Source organism: Salmo salar, chromosome ssa22, assembly GCF_905237065.1.
Source record: "Salmo salar chromosome ssa22, Ssal_v3.1, whole genome shotgun sequence".
Taxonomy (NCBI): domain Eukaryota; kingdom Metazoa; phylum Chordata; class Actinopteri; order Salmoniformes; family Salmonidae; genus Salmo; species Salmo salar.
This window is the reverse complement of record NC_059463.1, coordinates 6,046,213-6,051,106: the sequence shown is the minus strand read 5'-3', so window position 1 is coordinate 6,051,106 and position 4,894 is coordinate 6,046,213. Positions and strand designations below refer to the sequence as shown.

The 4,894-nt window shown below is 42.0% G+C and overlaps 1 long non-coding RNA gene across 1 annotated transcript; it reads left to right on the top strand.

Moving 5' to 3' along the window:
- Positions 1-279: 279 nt before the first annotated feature.
- Positions 280-3,955, top strand: LOC106582674 (uncharacterized). Its single transcript, XR_006761361.1, has 3 exons — positions 280-645; positions 2,085-2,145; positions 3,406-3,955. It is a non-coding gene; the product is annotated as an uncharacterized lncRNA (long non-coding RNA).
- The last annotated feature ends 939 nt before the right edge of the window (positions 3,956-4,894 follow it).

Below are 4,894 nucleotides of genomic sequence, written 5' to 3'. Positions count from 1 at the left end.
TATTCTCTCTCTCTCTCTCTCTCTCTCTCTCTCTCTGTATCACCCCTGCCTTCGTGGTTTAATTTGACGTTTCAACATCCCATCTATCCCTTAATGTGCATTTTCTATTTAAATTCCTGTCGTCGTCACCCTGCTGTCCCGGAAGTCTGCGGTGTCTTATCCTGTCACTCACATTGACAGGCAGCCAGGCAGAGGCAGAGGCAGGGAGGAAAGGAGTTCTGTGTGGGTGGGTGGGTGGTTGGGTGTGGGGGTGGGTGTGTGTGTTTGAAAGAGGCAGGAAACCATGCAGTGAGCGAGCGAGCAGCGATCTCTCTCTTTACCCTGCTAGTGTCCTTGCCCGCTCAACCCAGCCTGACAGCCTCAGCGCCTCACATGGCCCTCTGGCTCATACATATGGAGGAGGATAGGGAGAGGAGAGGAATAACAACCACAGAAAGTGTGTGTGTGTGTGTGTGTGTGTGTGTGTGTACCATATATTTTTCTTCCTGAATATGTGACAGGCAGCCCACATACGTACACATAACAATGTGCACACACGTCTTGTGGCTCTAACACCAATATATCCTCCTTACTTCCTTTAGCCCATCCCTCAGTTCTTCTTCCTGATAATAGGCTTGACTGTCTGACCAAGGGACCCCACATCAGGTAGGACCTCCTACATCTTATCTGTTCATTTCTCTGAAGATTAAACATGTTACCTGTGCATTTTATGACCAATTGTTTCTGCATCTTGGTTGATCAGCATTATTTCAACACACAATCACTATTTAGTAATCAGCACTGCGGTCATTCCTATTTTCATGCAGTAATTGGACACTGAAGTCATCCCTTTGTTCTAGTAAACTCTCTGGTCTTTGGTCATTATTGGGCCACATGATAGAGGCCATCAGTCTGTATGTATTTGTGTTTGACCATGCAATAGGGAGGAATAGACACTGTCATTCACTATGAAAACTGAACAGTGAGTGAACGGTCATGATATGAAGAGTTTATTTACAAAATGCTATATTTTTTTATCTGAAATTCTTACTTATGAGTACCTTCATGTGTGTTAAATATTACTGTTCTCAAATGTTTTGTTCATAGATTTTAGAAGTGTATGAAAATGTTTTTTTTTTTTTGCAAAACAATGCACGAATGGAATGTTTGCATCCTGTGTATTTGACTGTGATATGTGGTTGTCTCACTTGTCTCACTCTCAATCTTAAAATGAATGCTCTACTGTAAGTTGCTCTGGATAAGAGCATCTGCTAAATTACTCAAATTTCAAATGTAAATGTTTTACTTACAGGTCTCATAATACTGTATTGAATTATTTAAGAAACAAATAACAATAATATTGATGTCTCAAATGTAGCATTTTAACATTTCTTTATAAGCAATTTAGTTATTAGTTTCAATTAGTTTAGTAAAACCTAGCAGTATCAAATCAAATTTGATTGGTCACATACACATGGTTAGCAGATGTCATTGCGAGTGTAGCTACATGCTTGTGATGGTCAAAAGTAGGCACTATGTACCACTACCTGTTTGTCTGCGAGTGAGGTGGATATATAGCATTTAGAGAAAAAAAACAGGATTATTTTTTATCTGAAATGAAACCATCAAGTGATACATTTTAATCAAATACATGTCTGTCATTGAACAACTCCATGCCATGATTAGATGATGAAAAAACACGCCAATCTATTTCATCATTTGTTGAAACTATAAAAGCTAACTTACAAACATTTCTGAAAAGGATATATAGCGTTTTTTAATGAAACTCTTCATGTAGAAAGTAGGGGGATGTGCTGGCCTGGCCATCATTGTCTAGATTCACTAGAGTGTCTTTGTTTGAGTATGACTGTGCAGAACAATGGGAACCAGACTTAGTTACTGTAATGAATAGAGGAAGTCTGCCATGAACTGTCTGTCTTAACCCCATCTCTCTCTCTTTCTCTCTCTCTCACTCTCTCACTCTCTCTCACTCTCACTCTCTCTCTCTCTCTCACTCGCTCTCTCTCTGTCTCTCTCAATATCCCGCCTCCCCTCTCCCTCCCTCTCTCTCTCTCGCCCTCCTATACTCCACCTATTCTCTCCAGCTGGAACAGAAAGAACAACCCAGAGCCTTGGAACACATACGGTCCAAAATATCAGTACAAGGTAAATATCCTACCCTCCTCTTCACACCCACAGTAGCACTACACCTCAAGGCTACAGTACATCCCAAATGGCACCGTATTCCTTACATAGTGCCTACTTTTGACCATAGCCAGTGGCACTACACAACTACACCGATTACCATAGTGGCCTAAGCAATCCAGACATTGAGGCCTCTTCGTACTCTCATAACAAATTTAAGCATCTCTATTCGCCATAACTAACACAATATATTTTGTATGGCTAGTTTCCTGAATCCACATACACATTCCTTGAATAAGGAACGTCACCTCAAACAGCTAATGTTCATATTAAACAAGAAAAACACACAAATTGAATGGAAAACAACTGAACAGAAACCTCAAAGGATGGTCTGACTGGCTGCATGTTATTCCAACAGAAACTGTTTGAGTGGGTTTTTCAAGGCTGTAGCTTTGTGTCTGTGCTTCTGTGCGTGTGTGCATTTGTATGTGTATGTGTGTGTCAGCCTTAGTGCCATAGTGAAAGTCATGCCCGATGAAAGGTCACAACACACGCCATGTTTAATTCTCTAAAGCAGGCAAAGGCCTCGCATCCACATTCCACTTTAGTCCACCACAATAATAGTATTGAAGAGAGGATGGCGGAAGAGGGGAAGGGAGAGGGAGGTGGGAGACGAGGGAAGAGGAGAGGAGAGGAGGGAGACAAGGGGTTGACAGCCGACCAATCAAGGAAAATATGCAGGGTGAAAATAATCATTGGCGACGCAAAAACGTGTCGTCTGTCACGTGCAGTTGGGAGGCTGTGTTGCCCTGAACAGTGTTGTCCATGACACATGCACATGCAGGCATGGACGCATCCACACACAGCGCTGTTCATGACGTCTGCAAAGAGCAGCAGTCCTGAGTTGCTCAGTGTGACCGAGGCCGTTGGAAAATAAATGAACATGCTAAATGATGTGTGTGTGTGTGTGTGTGTGTGTGTGTGTGTGTGTGCGCGCGTGTGTGTGTGTGTCAGGCGGCTGGGCTCATAGTAATGGATGGAACGGAATAAATGGAATGGTTTCAAATACATCACACATGTTTGATACCGTTCCATTCACTCCATGCCATTATTATGAGCAGTCTTCCCCTCACCTCACCTTCTGTGGTGTGTGCGCGCGTGTGTATGTGTGCGTGCATGCGTGTGTGTGTAAGCAGCCCGTTTTGTATTCGCTTTCCTTAGAACACACTGATGAATTTAATTTAAGCAAAACATATTTAAATGTATTCACTCCCTCCGCAGTTGGTGGCCGTCAACACGGACTACAAGGCTCTGAAGAAGGAGGGTCCTGACTTCTAAAGGTCCTTCAGGCAACTCCAGGAGCACCACGTTTGGCAGGACCTCCTGTCATCCTAGTGGCAGGGTCGGGGCAGCCTGAGCCTCGCTCGGGTCCTCTGTCTGTCCCCTCTGCTGTCTCTTCGGAATGCACAACATTTCATTATAACTGTCTTTTCGTGCACTAACCTACAGTTATAGAAGCAATTGTCTCCATGTGCACAAAAATACTGTTATTAGAACATACCAGTCTCTTCAGACACCACATTATAGTATAAATCTCTTCATGCATAAAAACCCTAAAGAGATGTAATGTAACATCTCTTTCACAACCCTACAGTTATTATAACCTGTCTCATCACAACGCACAACAGCACTATTATATATCCGTCTCTTTTTTATTTTCATGCACAACAACCCTAAAGTGACGTATCCTTCTTCATGCACAACCCTGATGTTACATAATTGTCTCTTAACGCTACCTTGAAAACAAAACTATTAAACATCAGTCAAAGAAGTCTGGTTACGTTGATTTACATGGTCTGTGTGTATACTGTACACTAAAGCGGGGTTATATGTAACCGATGTGAAATTAGTTAGTTAGCGGTGGTGCGCGCTAATAGCGTTTCAATCGGGTGACGTCACTCGCTCTGACACCTGAAGTAGTTGTTCTCCTTGCTCTGCAAGGGCCGCGGCTTTTGAGGTGCGATGGGTAACGATGCTTCGTGGGTGTCAGTTGTTGATGTGTGCAGAGGGTCCCTGGTTCAAGCCCAGGTTGGGGCGAAGAGAGGGACGGAAGCTAAACTGTTACATATACATGCCTACATTTGTTGAGTAGAGTTTGAAGGGTGTAGTGGAAGAGAATAGGAGTTGAGTAGATTTAGAATAAATCAGACATTATTAAGTGAAAAGAAGTGAATTTTGATAACACTGGAATCACCAGTGCATAAACATTTGACTTCACAAATAAATCAGCCAAACAGAAAACATTTCATGCTGTGAAATACAGCTGTTGAGTACTAAAATAGTAACAACTCACTGGAACTAGTTCAATCAACGTTGTTTCCAAGTAATTTCAACGTAAAATTTTTTTACCGTGATGACGTTGAATCAACGTGGAATATTGTCATTAACGTAAGGGGAACTTAGTATTTTTTTTCACCCAACTTTTAACTTTTAATCAAGTGGCATGGTGAAATGTTTTGTTGATTTCACTTTGAATTCACGTTAGTAGACAACTCAACCAAATGTAAATCAAAACTAGACGTTTAACTGACGTCTGTGCCCAGTGGGAAGTGTTGAGGCAGCTCAAATAGACAATTTGAGTAGACAAAAGACACATTGTGAACTGATTGTTATTAGATCTTCCTGAGCATCTCCGGAGGTAGTCGAAGATGCATCTTGTACGTATATCCTTGAAGTCTTAACGAATCATGACAACAAAATCGTATGAATT